The sequence below is a fragment of the Oncorhynchus masou genome, unplaced genomic scaffold (genome assembly GCF_036934945.1).
Source record: "Oncorhynchus masou masou isolate Uvic2021 unplaced genomic scaffold, UVic_Omas_1.1 unplaced_scaffold_7136, whole genome shotgun sequence".
In the NCBI taxonomy this organism is placed as follows: Eukaryota; Metazoa; Chordata; class Actinopteri; order Salmoniformes; family Salmonidae; genus Oncorhynchus; species Oncorhynchus masou.
Genome location: NW_027013605.1, coordinates 309 through 15728, shown reverse-complemented (window position 1 = coordinate 15728; position 15420 = coordinate 309). Strand labels below are relative to the sequence as shown.

At 48.7% G+C, this 15420-nt stretch overlaps 1 pseudogene; it reads left to right on the top strand.

Annotated features, from left to right (window-relative positions):
• Positions 1–4603: 4603 nt before the first annotated feature.
• On the top strand, positions 4604–13001 carry LOC135537152 (ankyrin repeat and SOCS box protein 2-like; annotated as a pseudogene).
• The last annotated feature ends 2419 nt before the right edge of the window (positions 13002–15420 follow it).

Below are 15420 nucleotides of genomic sequence, written 5' to 3'. Positions count from 1 at the left end.
GTCATGTCTTGTTATGTCTGTTCCTGTCCTTTCTCTTCACTCTGTCTCTCTCTGCTGGTCTTTTTAGGTTACCTTCTCTGTCTCTCATTCTTCAGCTGTTCTACATCTCCTCTAACTAGCTCATTCACTCTTTCCCACCTGTTCTCTCTTCCCCCTCTGATTAGGTCTCTATTTCTTTCTCTGTTCCTGCTACTTTCAGTGTCTGATTCTTGTTTGTGTTTTTTGATGCCAGAAGCAAGCTGTCGTCTCGTTTGCTTCCACCTTGTCCTGTCCTGTCGGAGTCTGCCTGGCAGGTGCATCCTGCACTATACTAACGTTCTTTTTGTTCCGCTGACAACGTTGGAAGAGGATTTATGCCATTCCTGTTTTTCATTAAAGAACTCTGTTTTCTGTTAAAACCAGCTTTTGGGTCTTCACTCAAGTTCATAACAGAAGAATCAGACCAAGAATGGACCCAGCGGCTCCGGACCCTTTTCACTCCGCCGTCGAGATCCAGGGAGCGATGCTAGGCAGACACGAGGAGGAATTGTCTGCTGCTCGACATGCCGTTGAGACCCTGGCCGTCCAAGTCTCCGACCTCACAAGACAGGTTCACCAACTCCACCTCGATCCACCGCCCACTTCCAGGGTTTCCGAGTCTCCGGAGCCCAGGATCAACAACCCGCCGTGTTACTCTGGGGAGCCCACTGAGTGCCGCTCATTCCTCACTCAGTGTGATGTGGTGTTCTCTCTCCAGCCCAACACTTACTCCAGGAGCGCAGCCCGCATCGCCTACGTCATTTCTCTCCTTACCGGACGGGCGCGTGAGTGGGGCACGGCAGTCTGGGAGGCGAGGGCTGAGTGTATTAACCAGTATCAAGACTTTAAGGAGGAGATGATACGGGTTTTTGACCGTTCTGTTTTTGGGGAGGAGGCTTCCAGGGCCCTGTCTTCCCTATGTCAGGGAATCGATCCATAACGGATTATTCTATTGAGTTTCGCACTCTCGCTGCCTCAAGTGACTGGAGCAGAGCCGGCTTTGCTCGCTCGTTTTCTGGAGGGTCTCCTCGTCGAGGTTAAGGACGAGATCCTCTCCCGGGAGGTTCCTTCCAGTCTGGACTCCTTAATAGCTCTCGCTATTCGCATAGAGCGACGGTTTGATCTTCGTCGCCGAGCTCGTGGAAAGGAGCTCGCGTTCTCCGCTGCTCCCCTCTCCACATCACTGCCACCTGCCGCATCACTGCCACCCTCCTCCGCCGGCTCGGATGCTGAGCCTATGCAGCTGGGGGGTATCCGCATCTCGGCCAAGGAGAAGGAACGGAGAATCACCAATCGCCTCTGTCTCTACTGCGGCTCCGCTGGTCATTTTGTCACCTCATGTCCAGTAAAAGCCAGAGCTCATCAGTAAGAGGAGGGCTACTGGTGAGCGCAACTACTCAGGCCTCTCCTTCTGGATCACGCACTACTTTTCCGGTCCATCTCCGCTGGCCCGGTTCATCTGCTTCCTGCAGTGCCTTGATAGACTCTGGGGCGGAGGGCTGTTTTATGGACGAGACCTGGGCTCGGGAACATGACATTCCTCTCAGACAGTTAGGGGAGCCCACGGCCTTGTTCGCTTTAGATGGTAGTTCTCTCCCCAAGATTCAGCGTGAGACGCTGCCTTTAACCCTCACTGTCTCTGGTAATCATAGCGAAACCATTTCTTTTTTAATTTTTCGTTCACCTTTTACACCTGTTGTTTTGGGTCATCCCTGGCTAGTGCGCCATAACCCTTCTATTAATTGGTCTAGTAATACTATCCTATCCTGGAATGTTTCTTGTCATGTGACCTGTTTAATGTCTGCTATCCCTCCTGTTTCCTCTGTCTCTTCTTCACAGGAGGAGCCTGGCGATTTGACAAGGGGTGCCGGAGGAGTATCACGATCTGCGCACGGTGTTCAGTCGTTCCAAGGCCACTTCTCTCCCTCCACACCGATTAGTATGACTGTAGTATTGATCTCCTTCCGGGAACTACTCCCCCCCGGGGTAGATTGCCTCTCTGTGGCTCCCGAACGTAAGGCTCTCGAGGATTATTTGTCGGTTTCGCTGAAGCCGCCGGTACCATAGTCTCCTCCTCCTCTCCCGCCGGGGCCAGGGTTTTGTTCCAGGGCGTCCCTGCGCCCCATGCGTGGATTATCGAGCTGGTGTATAACAGTTAAGAATGCGTTATCCGCTTCCTCTTATGTCTTCAGCCTTCGAATCCTGCAGAACCAGGTTTTTCACCAAGTGGACCTTCGTAACGCCTACTCATCTCGTGCGCATCCCAGGGAGGGGACGAGTGGAAGACGCCGTTTAACCTCCGTTAGGGCACTTTGAATACCGGGTTCTTCCTTTCGGCCTCGTTAACGCTCCAGCTGTCTTTCAGGCACTAGTTAACGGCGTCCTGAAGACATGCTGAACATTTTTGTTTCGTTTACATGGGCGATATCTGATTTTTTCACCGTCTCTCTCGATTCATGTTCAGCACGTGCGGCGCGTCCTCCAGCGCCTTTTGGAGAACTGTCTTTATGTGAAGGCTGAGAAGTGCATTTTTCATGCCGCCTCTGTCCCTTTTCTCGGTTCCGTTATTTCCGCTGAGGGCATTAAGATGGATCCCGCTAAGGTCCAGGCTGTCATTGATTGGCCCGTTCCTAAGTCACGCGTCGAGCTGCAGCGCTTTCTGGGCTTCGCTAATTTCTATCGTCGTTTCATCCGTAATTTCGGTCAGGTGGCAGCTCCCCTCACAGCCCTTACTTCTGTTAAGACGTGCTTTAAGTGGTCCGTTTCCGCCCAGGGAGCTTTTAATTCTTAAGAATTGTTTTACATCCGCTCCTATTCTTGTTACACCTGACATCTCTAGACAGTTTGTTGAGGTTGACGCGTCAGAGGTGGGGCGTGGGAGCCATTCTTTCTCAGCGCTCTCTCTCTGACGCAAGGTCCATCCTTGCGCGTTTTCTCTCATCGCTTATCGCCGTCCAGACGTAACTATGATGTTGGTAATCGCGAACTGCTCGCCATCCGCTTAGCCCTAGGCGAATGGCGACAGTGGTTGGAGGGCGACCGTTCCTTTTGTCGTTTGGACTGACCATAGGAACCTTGAGTACATCCGTTCAGCCAAACGACTTAATGCGCGTCAGGCTCGTTGGGCTCTGTTTTTCGCTCGTTTCGAGTTTGTTATTTCTTATCGTCCGGGCTCAAAAAACACCAAGCCTGATGCTTTATCTCGTCTCTTCAGTTCTTCTGAGGTCTCCACCGACCCGAGGATTCTCCTGACGGGCGTGTTGTCGGGTTGACTGTCTGGGGAATTGAGAGGCAGGTAAAGCAAGCACTCGCTCACACTCCGTCGCCGCGAGCTTGTCCTAGGAACCTTCTGTTCGTTCCCGTTCCTACTCGTCCGGCCGTTCTTCAGTGGGCCCACTCTGCCAAGTTAGCCGGCCACCCGGCGTTCGGGGGTGCGCTCGCTTCCATTCGCCAGCGTTTCTGGTGGCCCACTCGGGAACGTGACGCGCGTCGATTTGTCGCCGCTTGTTCGGTCTGCGCGCAGACTAAATCTGGGAACTCTCCTCCTGCCGGCCGTCTCAGACCGCTTCCCATTCCCCTCTCGGCCGTGGTCTCACATCGCTTTGGATTTTATCACCGGACTGCCTTCATCAGCGGGAAGACAGTTATTCTTACGGTTGTCGATAGATTCTCTAAGGCGGCTCATTTCATTCCTCTCGATAAGCTCCCTTCTGCTAAGGAGACGGCTCAGATCATTATCGAGAATGTTTCCGAATTCATGGCCTTCCGTCTGACGTCGTTTCCGACAGAGGCCCGCAGTTCACGTCTCAATTTTGGAGGGAGTTTTGCCGTTTGATTGGGGCTTCCGTCAGTCTCTCGTCCGGCTTTCATCCCCAGTCTAACGGTCAAGCCCAACGGGCCAATCAGACTGTTGGTCGCATTTTACGCAGTCTTTCTTTTCGTAACCCTGCGTCTTGGTCAGAACAGCTCCCCTGGGCAGAGTACGCCCACAAATCACTTCCCTCGTCTGCTACCGGTCTATCTCCTTTCAGTGTAGCCTCGGGTACCAGCCTCCGCTGTTCTCATCTCAGCTCGCCGAGTCCAGCGTCCCCTCCGCTCAGGCTTTTGTCCAGCGTTGCCGCGCACCTGGAAGGGGGTCAGGTCGGCACTTTGCCGTAATAGAGCGCGGACTGTGAGGCCGCTAATAAACATAGGACCAGAGAGTCCTAGATATTGTTGCGGTCAGAGAGTATGGCTTTCCACTCAGAACCTTCCCCTTAAGACAGCTTCTCGCAAGTTGGCCCGCGGTTCATTGGTCGTTCCGTATTTCTCAGGTCATTAATCCTGTCGCAGTGCGACTTCTTCTCCCGCGCTATCTTCGTCGCGTTCACCCCGGTCTTCCATGTCTCCTGTGTTAAGCCCGTTCTTCGCGCCCCCGCTCGTCCCTCCCCCCATCCTTGTCGAGGCGCACCCATCTACAGGGTTCGTAAGATTTTGGACATGCGCCCTCGGGGCCGTGGTCATCAGTACTAGTGGATTGGGAGGTGCGGTCCTGAGGAGAGGAGTTGGGTTCCCTCTCGGGACGTGCTGGACCGTTCTCTGATCGATGATTTCCTCCGTTGCCGCCAGTTTCCTCCTCGGAGTGCGCCAGGAGGCGCTCGGTGAGGTGGGGGGGTACTGTCATGTCTTGTTATGTCTGTTCCTGTCCTTTCTCTTCCTCTGTCTCTCTCTGCTGGTCTTTTTAGGTTACCTTCTCTGTCTCTCATTCTTCAGCTGTTCTACATCTCCTCCTAACTAGCTCATTCACTCTTTCCCACCTGTTCTCTCTTCCCCCTCTGATTAGGTCTCTATTTCTCTCTCTGTTCCTGCTACTTTCAGGGTCTGATTCTTGTTTGTGTTTTTGATGCCAGAAGCAAGCTGTCGTCGCGTTTGCTTCCACCTTGTCCTATCCTGTCGGAGTCTGCCTGGCAGGTGCATCCTGCATTATACTAACGTTCTTTTGTTCCATTGACTACGTTGGAAGAGGATTTATGCCATTCCTGTTTTTTCATTAAAGAACTCTGTTTTCTGTTAAAACCGCTTTTGGGTCTTCACTCAAGTACATAACAGAAGAATCAGACCAAGAATGGACCCAGCGGCTCCCGGACCCTTTTCACTCCGCCGTCGAGATCCAGGGAGCGTGCTGGGCAGACACGAGGAGGAATTGTCTGCTGCTCGACATGCCGTTGAGACCCTGGCCGTCCAAGTCTCCGACCTCACAAGACAGGTTCACCAACTCCACCTCGATCCACCGCCCACTTCCAGGGTTTTCCGAGTCTCCGGAGCCAGGATCAACAACCCGCCGTGTTACTCTGGGGAGCCCACTGGTGCCGCTCATTCCTCACTCAGTGTGATGTGGTGTTCTCTCTCAGCCCAACACTCTCCAGGAAGCAGCCCATCGCCTACGTCATTTTCTCCCTTACCCGGTTGACGTGAGTGGGGCACGGCAATCTGGGAGGCGAGGGCTGAGTGTATTAACCAGTATCAGGACTTTAAGGAGGAGATGATACGGGTTTTTGACCGTTCTGTTTTTTGGGAGGAGGCTTCCAGGGCCCTGTCTTCCCTATGTCAGGAAATCGATCCACTAACGGATTATTCTATTGAGTTTCGCCTCTCGCTGCCTCAAGTGACTGGAACGAGCCGGCTTTGCTCGCTTCGTTTTCTGGAGGATCTCCTTGTCGAGTTAAGGATGAGATCCTCTCCCGGGAGGTTCCTTCCAGTCTGGACTCCTTAATAGCTCTCGCTATCGCATAAACGAACGGTTTGATCTTCGTCGCCGAGCTCGTGGAAAGGAGCTCGCGTTCTCTGCTCCCCTCTCCACATCACTGCCACCTGCCGCATCACTGCCACCCTCCTCCGGCTCGGATGCTGAGCCTATGCAGCTGGGGGTATCCGCATCTCGGCCAGGAGAAGGAGCGGAGAATCTGTCGCCTCTGTCTCTACTGCGGCTCCGCTGGTCATTTTGTCACCTCATGTCCAGTAAAGCCAGAGCTCATCAGTAAGAGGGCTACTGGTGGCGCAGCTACTCAGGCCTCTCCCCTTCTGGATCACGCACTACTTTTCCGGTCCATCTCCGCTGGCCCGGTTCATCTACTCCTGCAGTGCCTTGATAGACTCTGGGGCGGAGGGCTGTTTTATGGACGAGACCTGGGCTCGGGAACATGACATTCCTCTCAGACAGTTAGGGGAGCCCACGGCCTTGTTCGCTTTAGATGGTAGTTCTCTCCCCAAGATTCAGCGTGAGACGCTGCCTTTAGCCCCTCACTGTCTCTGGTAATCATGCGAAACCATTTCTTTTTTAATTTTTCATTCACCTTTTACACCTGTTGTTTTGGGTCATCCTGGCTAGTGCGCCATAGCCCTTCTATTAATTGGTCTAGTAATACTATCCTATCCTGGAATGTTTCTTGTCATGTGACCTGTTTAATGTCTGCTATCCCTCCCCTGTTTCCTCTGTCTCTTCTTCACAGGAGGAGCCTGGCGACTGACAGGGGTGCCGGAGGAGTATCACGATCTGCGCACGGTGTTCAGTCGTTCAAGGCCACTTCTCTCCCTCCACACCGGTCGTATGACTGTAGTATTGATCTCCTTCCGGGAACTACTCCCCCGGGGTAGATTATACTCTCTGTCGGCTCCCGAACGTAAGGCTCTCGAGGATTATTTGTCGGTTTCGCTCGGCGCCGGTACCATAGTCTCCTCCTCCTCTCCCGCCGCGGGTTTTTTTGTTCAGAAGGACGGGTCCCTGGCCCATGCGTGGATTATCGAGGGCTGAATGACATAACAGTTAAGAATCGTTATCCGCTTCCTCTTATGTCTTCAGCCTTCGAGATCCTGCAGGGGAGCCAGGTTTTCACCAAATTGGACCTTCGTACGCCTACCATCTCGTGCGCATCAGGGAGGGGGACGAGTGGAAGGCGCCCGTTTAACACTCCGTTAGGGCACTTTGAATACGGGTTCTTCCTTTCGGCCTCGTTAACGCTCCAGCTGTCTTTCAGGCACTAGTTAACGGCGTCTGAAGACATGCTGAACATTTTGTTTTCGTTTACATGGACGATATCCTGATTTTTTTCCCCCGTCTCTCTCGATTCATGTTCAGCACGTGCGGCCCGCGTCCTCCAGCGCCTTTTGGAGAACTGTCTTTATGTGAAGGCTGAGAAGTGCATTTTTCATGCCGCCTCTGTCCCTTTTCTCGGTTCCGTTATTTTCCGCTGAGGGCATTAAGATGGATCCCGCTAAGTCCAGGCTGTCATTGATTGGCCGTTCTAAGTCACGCGTCGAGCTGCAGCGCTTTCTGGGCTTCGCTAATTTCTATGCGTCGTTTCATCCGTAATTTCGGTCAGGTGGCAGCTCCCCTCACAGCCCTTACTTCTGTTAAGACGTGCTTTAAGTGGTCCGTTTCCGCCCGAGGGAGCTTTTGATCTTCTTAAGAATTGTTTTACATCCGCTCCTATTCTTGTTACACCTGACATCTCTAGACAGTTTGTTGTTGAGGTTGACGCGTCAGAGGTGGGCGTGGGAGCCATTCTTTCTCAGCGCTCTCTCTCTGACGGCAAGGTCCATGCTTGCGCGTTTTCTCTCATCGCTTATCGCCGTCAGAACGTAACTATGATGTTGGTAATCTCGCGAACTGCTCGCCATCCGCTTAGCCCTAGGCGAATGGCGACAGTGGTTGGAGGGGGCGACCGTTCCTTTTGTCGTTTGGACTGACCATAGGAACCTTGAGTACATCACGTTCAGCCAAACGACTTAATGCGCGTCAGGCTCGTTGGGCTCTGTTTTTCGCTCGTTTCGAGTTTGTTATTTCTTATCGTCCGGGCTCAAAAAACACCAAGCCTGATGCTTTATCTGTCTCTTCAGTTCTTCTAGAGGTCTCCACCGACCCCGAGGGATTCTCCCTGACGCAATTGTCGGGTTGACTGTCTGGGGAGTGAGAGGCAGGTAAAGCAAGCACTCGCTCACCTCCGTCGCCGCGAGCTTGTCCTAGGAACCTTCTGTTCGTTCCCGTTCCTACTCGTCCGGCCGTTCTTCAGTGGGCCCACTCTGCCAAGTTAGCCGGCCACCCCGGCGTTCGGAGTGCATTCGCTTCCATTCGCCAAGCGTTTCTGGTGGCCCACTCGGAACGACGCGCGTCGATTGTCATAGCTTGTTCGGTCTGCGCGCAGACTAAATCTAGGGCACTCTCCTCCTGCCGGCCGTCTCAGACCGCTTCCCATTCCCTCTCGGCCGTGGTCTCACATCGCTTTAGATTTTATCACCGGACTGCCTTCATCAGCGGGAAGACAGTTATTCTTACGGTTGTCGATAGATTCTCTAGAGCGGCTCATTTTCATTCCTCTCGATCGCTCCTTCTGCTAAGGAGACGGCTCAGATCATTATCGAGAATGTTTTCCGAATTCATGGCCTTCCGTCTGACGTCGTTTCCGACAAGCCCGCAGTTCACGTCTCAATTTTGGAGGGAGTTTTGCGTTTGATTGGGGCTTCCGTCAGTCTCTCGTCCACGGCTTTCATCCCCAGTCTAGCGGTCAAACCCCCGACGGGCCAATCAGACTGTTGGTCGCATTTTACGCAGTCTTTCTTTTCGTAACCCTGCGTCTTGGTCAGAACAGCTCCCCTGGGCAGAGTAAGCCCCAACTCGCTTCCCTACGTCTGCACCGTTCATCCCCTTTCAGAGTAGCCTCGGAGCAGCCTCCGCTGTTCTCATCTCAGCTCGCCGAGTCCTGCGTCCCTCCGCTCAGGCTTTGTCCAGCGGTGCGAGCGCACCTGGAAGGGGGTCAGGTCAGCACTTTGCCGTAATAGGCGCAGACTGCGGGGGCCGCTAATAGCGTAGGACCAAAGAGTCCTAGATATTGTTGCGGTCAGAGAGTATGGCTCTCCACTCAGAACCTTCCCCTTAAGACAGCTTCTCGCAAGTTGGCCCAGCGGTTCATTGGTCCGTTCCGTATTTCCCAGGTCATTAATCCTGTCGCAGTGCGACTTCTTCTCCACGCTATCTTCGTCGCGTTCACCCGGTCTTCCATGTCTCCTGTGTTAAGCCCGTTCTTCGCGCCCCCGCTCGTCCCTCCCCCCATCCTTGTCGAGGCGCACCCATCTACAGGGTTCGTAAGATTTTGGACATGCGCCCTCGGGGCCGTGGTCATCAGTACCTAGTGGATTGGGAGGGGTACGGTCCTGAGGAGAGGAGTTGGGTTCCCTCTCGGGACGTGCTGGACCGTTCGCTGATCGATGATTTCCTCCGTTGCCGCCAGGTTTCCTCCTCGAGTGCGCCAGGAGGCGCTCGGTGAGTGGGGGGGTACTGTCATGTCTTGTTATGTCTGTTCCTGTCCTTTCTCTTCACTCTGTCTCTCTCTGCTGGTCTTTTTAGGTTACCTTCTCTGTCTCTCATTCTTCAGCTGTTCTACATCTCCTCTAACTAGCTCATTCACTCTTTCACACCTGTTCTCTCTTCCCCCTCTGATTAGGTCTCTATTTCTCTCTCTGTTCCTGCTACTTTCAGTGTCTGATTCTTGTTTGTGTTTTTTGATGCCAGAAGCAAGCTGTCGTCTCGTTTGCTTCCACCTTGTCCTATCCTGTCGGAGTCTGCCTGGCAGGTGCATCCTGCATTATACTAACGTTCTTTTTGTTCCGCTGACAACGTTGGAAGAGGATTTATGCCATTCCTGTTTTTCATTAAAGAACTCTGTTTTCTGTTAAAACCGCTTTTGGGTCTTCACTCAAGTTCATAACACAAGATACACACAGGAAACTGTTGAGTATAAAAACCCAGCAGCGTTGCAGTTCTTGACACAAACCGGTGCACCTGGCACCTACTACCATACCCCATTCAAAGGCACTTACATTTTTTATCTTGCCAACATTTTATGACCATTTTCCCCTTAATCTTTGTCTATGCCTTAGAGATGTGAGACCCCTGGTGCCTGTGATTGAGAATGGTGATTTAAAGGCCTTAAAAGAAATAGTGAAATGCAATCCAAAGAGTCTCTTTGTACCAAATGAGGATGGATGGATTTCTCTACACGAAGCTGCATATTACGGTCAAGAAGAATGCCTCAAGATTATATTAAGAGGTGAGGGTGAAACAAAGAAAAGTGTAATTGAGAATCCTTTCTAGTTTTTAAACTATTTTATCTTCCTCAATCTCAGGAAGACCCTTTATCAGTACATGCTGATTGTTTTTAACGTGCTTGGGTCTGTTATATTCCCCACAGCCCATCCTGGGATAGTGAACACATGTGGTACATACAATCAGACCCCACTTCTTTTGGCTGCCATCTTTCACCATGTGAATTGTGTGGAGTGCCTTCTAGACAGAGGTGCAAATCCCAACATTGCCAATAACGACGGAGAAACACCACTCTTGAAAGGTAAATAACTGATTTCAAAGCTGTTCTGTCAAGAGGTTCAATAGTGAACAGTGTGATATGAAACGTAGCCAGGTTGTCTGTATGACTCAACTCTGTGTTAGCTCTGGGGCGAACACAAGTTTTGAGGTCTCAAGCTAGGTTACTGGTCATACCGGTGAAGTCCACCGCTGTTATACAATCAGTTTATGTTTTACAAACAGCAAATCCAACCAAAGTTATCTGTGTTGTTTCTCACATTCCGTTTTCAGCTTGTGTGAAGCCCAATGCAGAGATTGTAGACCACCTCCTAAAGTATGGAGCCTCAGTGCACAAGGCTTGCGTTCAGGGTGTGACACCTCTCCATGAAGCAGCCGGGCATGATAACGTGGAAATTTGCCAGATGTTGTTGGATGCCGGGGCCAAGCTTAATGCAGCCAATATCTACGGGATAGACCCTTTCTTTACGGCAGCACAGAACGGGAGAGTGGAGGTGTTGTCTTTCCTGATGAGCAAAGGTAAAGTTTTCAAATTTTGACAACCAACTTTAAGATTATTTGAATTGATTATATTAAATAAGCAATATCACTTTATCCATCCTCAAATCATGTCAATAATGTCCAAAGTCATGCAGCAGGTCATGACAAGCCCTTATTGAATACACTTTTGGGAATGCATGACCCTTTATGACTTTGAACGGCACAGTGTCTGTGTGCGAACACATACAATTGTTGATCCATGAAATAGTCCCAATGGCATGAAAATGAAATCCTACAACCCAAACTGAACCTGAAAATGTCTTCTATGTTCAAAACCTATTGGGTTTCCGAGTATCGGATGCCTATATCTTGAAGAAAGTATTCCATTCCTTACAACGCCATGAATAGATTAAAAAATAACCATTAAGCATCCAGACGATCTGTTGCTGGTGGTGTTACGGTGTTGCCACTTTTCCAGGATTTCAACATTGTATTCATTTTGACTATTCTCCTGTGTATTGTAGGGGTTGATATGAACTGCCAGGCATGTGATGGGGCAACACCCTTGTACGAGTCAAGTAAGAATGGTCACAAGGAAGTTGTGGAACTGCTTCTATCTCAGAAAGCAGATGCAAACCGAACAACCAAGTCTGGCCTCCTGCCTCTTCATGTTGCTGTCCAGAAAGGACATTTTGAGTGAGTGCAGTGAATTAATTGATTGGTTAATTCAAAGCATTGATTTCTCTTTGAAAAAAAAAATAATATAAGTGTGAAAAGTGATCTCTTTGCTTCCCTTTTGTAGCATTGTATCCATGCTGATCCCTGCCACAAGTAAGGCCAAAGTTCAATGCAGTGGCATCAGTCCCCTCCACCTGGCTGCTGAGCACAACAGGGACTGGATTCTAGAAGTGCTTATCAAGGGAGGATATGACGTCAATCTCCAGCTGGCAGAAGACCGATCCAAAATGTATGAGGACCGTCGCAGCACAGCGCTCTACTTCGCTGTCGCCAACAACAACCTAGAAGCCGCAGAAATGCTTCTGGAGGCCGGCGCTAACCCCAACCTTGACATGTTCAACCCTCTTCTTATCGCTGTGAGGCGGGGTTGCATGGAAATGATCACAGTGCTGGTGGAGCATGGAGCTAACATGAACGCGTCCATCCTCACACACCCCTGCTCCTTCCCGGCAGTAGTCATGCTCGGTATGAAGTATTCACAAATCCTGAAGTATCTGATGGACAATGGCTGCGATGCCCTTTCCTGTTTCGACTGCACATATGGCAGCAAGCCACACCCACCCCTGAAAACTTTAAGTAGAGGCAGAGGCTTCACCGAAACTTTGCGCTACGCTACCGATGAGGACGAAGCTCCAATCAAAATGTACATCCAGGTAGGTTGGGTTAATTTGCAATACAGACAGTTTGCTGGTCTATTTGTTTCCAATTCCATCTCAGCTCAATACACCTATTATTGGCTGTTCTTTGAATCCACTTTGAACCCTTTATTTTCAGTTCTGTGAGACGATCAACGATCCGACGATAAGTTGCTGGGCTGGGCCCATCATAGACACGCTCCTGGATTATGTTGGCCATGTGAAACTCTGCTCCAGGCTGATTGAGCACCTGGATAGCAACCATGACTGGGCAGGGATCAAAGTGAAAGCAAGTAAGTGAGCTTATGACAGCGATCTCCACTAATAACAGAGCTTGGAGTATTGCATTTACCATGATATAATCATTAGGGTCTGTGTTCACTTAAGGTCAATTACCTTGAGAAATTAGCATGTATCACAAAGTTTCATGCAAATTAAGCATGGGTGTCAATGGGATATGTCTGCATAATGTCAGGTTGCTCATGAGTATTTATTTTCTAAGGTTATGCCCTTATTTTTGTACTGTTGCATACTTGTTACCTTGACTATTCTTATGTGTGTTAGCCAGATAAATATGTTGCTCTCCAATCACACAATCCCTTTAATAAGCAACTTCTTTGCACTTTCTTTCAGTGCCACCATATTCACTGATGAAGCTGTGTAGGCTGAAGATCCGTCAGCAGGTTGGAATCCCCAGACTGAGGCACATTGACACCCTGCCCCTCCCACCAATACTAATCAAGTTCCTTAACTATAAAATGGGAGATTGACTGAATGTCTCAAATCTATTTTTAATTTGTCGATTCCATGATTCATCTCCAATAAAAAAAAATGTATATTGTATAAAAGCCAAATGAGATGAAGAGGGAATGTATCTTTGCCCAGTTGCATGCTGTTTAATAGGATTGATTTGATATTTTAATGGCAAGAGTAACATTTTAATCAAACTATTGTACATTGTATGTATACATTTAATTTTTTAGAGGTACACTCTTAGCATCTTTTTTCTATCTAGAACCTTAAAGGGTTCCCCGGCTGTCCCCATAGCAGAACCCTTTAAAGAACCCTTTTTGGTTGCAGGAAGAACCCTTTTGGTTCCATGTAGAACCCTTTCTACAGAGGGTTTTACCTGTAACCCAAAAGGGTTCTACCTGGAACCAAAAGAGATTATCCTATGGGGACATCCAAAGAACCATTTTGGAACCCTTTTTTCTAAGAGTGTAGAATCCTTGGGTTTGGTTAGCAACAGCCACACGGACTCTTATGGCCTACTAAATTAATGTTTACCCTGCGCAGTGAGATTTTTTTTTACACTAAAAGAAAGTGAAATTGCTTCGTAGATGTGACCGCATCGGAGAATGAAGCACAGCTTGGAACGCTTCTTGGGCAATCAGATCAAATTATCAATACGGAACCATCTGTTTTATAATTGAAGTGATATAGTTATTTGTATTGTGTAGGTTAGTTGGTTGCCATTGGTGGGTGGAGCTATTTCAGTGTTTTATTTCAACTTAAAAAATAGACTGAAGTAAAATGATTGATGGCTACTGCAGATTAACAATGTATTATGACTCATGCATTGCTAAATGCTATCACCAGTGCTTGCTTAAAGCATGAAAGCACAGCCATACAATGTCTAAAAACAAAAACAAACACTGTAAACGAAGTCTGAACATTTTGTTTAAAAAGTCAATTATTTTATTTGATCTACTACAGTAGTTGAGGTCAGAGTCGACGTGCATCAGGCTGTATATATCTGGTGTTCAAACAATGTAATATGAAATTAAATTATAGCTTTGATGTTGATTGGGAACTTGTAGAAAATGTACAGTCTGTGTTTTGTATTTGGAAAAAAACAAAAAAATAAACAAGGTTGAGCATCTGAAAATGAGTTTGTTTTATGTGTCTGTGTATGCTTATGACATCATGTAAAAGAGGGGCGGAACAAGAATAAGGGGAAGCCTTCAGACCAAGTTGACCTTTGACCAACTCAGGTAAACAACTTACATAGCATCATCTTGTACATCATATTGACCTTTTCTTTGAAGTAAAATTTCAAACAATATCCCTTATTATAATTCAGATGAAATCTTTAAAATGCATAGCTCTACTAAACACTATTCGAATTTTTAAGGATCGACGCTGGAGATGAGAAGCAAGTTCAGGGAGTGAACATTTACTGGAAAATGGACATCAAACCAAAACAAGAACAGTGTATGGACAGGGGGAACGAAACAACATAAAGACAATAATGCTGACACGGGGAACCAACTGAAGAACAGACAGATATAGAAGGGCAATCAATAAAGTAATGGTGTCCAGGTGAGTCCAATATTGCGCAGCTGCACGTCATGATGGTGACAGGTGTGCGTAATGAAGGGCAGCCTGGGCGCCCTCGAGTGCCAGAGGGAGAGCGGGAGCAGGCGTGACAGAAATACCATCGTGAAGTATTTCAGGAATGTCTCGTGTCATCTTGGGAGACACAAACAAGTTTGCTAACACTTCCTCAGTTACCTGTTATGTAACACATTATAAATACATTATTTGATATTTATGCATGTATAAAGGTGAGTTTGTTTTAAGGAACTATTAGTGCAATATAGGACTTGCTATGAACCTGTTTTGCAATAACTTGATCTGTTGAGCCAGTCCTTGCAATCAGTTTCATCTCGATTAATGGTTTTATTCTCCAGACTCCAAGCAGCAAACCAAGTGGCAGGGTGGCCAATAATATATCAAACAAGAACTGTGACTTTTAGCTTCAGTTATGTTGCCTGTAGCATCATTTCCTGTTTTTCATATCATCACTCTAATAAATGTGTTCATTGTTACAGGAGCAGTTTCAGTTTTTAAGAACCGGGTTACACCTTGCCTGAATTGATTCTGGGAAATGCTTCTCTATGCAAGCTTCAAACATCCTAGCCAATTAACAATAGTTGGTCCCACAGTCACCACCTCTTTGCATATTAAGGCTACCCTGCAATGAGTTTCACCACGTTGATTCCTTTACTGCTAGTATGCAAAATTCATCTGGCACCAGTGTGTTCCTTGGTTTGCACCCAGTTTCAAAATGCCTTGATCACACTGACAGCGTCTGTGCCTTTGGTACACCAGAAGTACATTCATTTCCAATGGACACGCTGCGTTTGCCTTGCAGCATTGCAATGCAGAGGCAGTTGAAGTGCGTTATGTGTG